The sequence below is a fragment of the Aptenodytes forsteri genome, unplaced genomic scaffold (assembly GCF_000699145.1).
Source record: "Aptenodytes forsteri isolate BGI_AS27 unplaced genomic scaffold, ASM69914v1 Scaffold68, whole genome shotgun sequence".
In the NCBI taxonomy this organism is placed as follows: domain Eukaryota; kingdom Metazoa; phylum Chordata; class Aves; order Sphenisciformes; family Spheniscidae; genus Aptenodytes; species Aptenodytes forsteri.
This window is the reverse complement of record NW_008795382.1, coordinates 110,542-110,765: the sequence shown is the minus strand read 5'-3', so window position 1 is coordinate 110,765 and position 224 is coordinate 110,542.

Genomic DNA, 224 nt, shown 5'->3' with positions numbered 1-224 from the left:
CCGCTGATAGGGCTGCTCCGGGCGCATTTGCTGCGCACGGCTCCAGCCAGCTCGCACCCCACCTCAGCGGGACACGCGGAGCCTCCACGCCGGCCGTGCCTCCTGCCGCAACACTGCCAAGGGCGGTGGGAGGGAACGCGCAGCCCGTGGCCGCCTGCTCCCACGGGAATGAGCTTCTAGCACAGGCAGCTGCAGCCCTTCCCCGTGGGAGGTGCCGGTGGGGG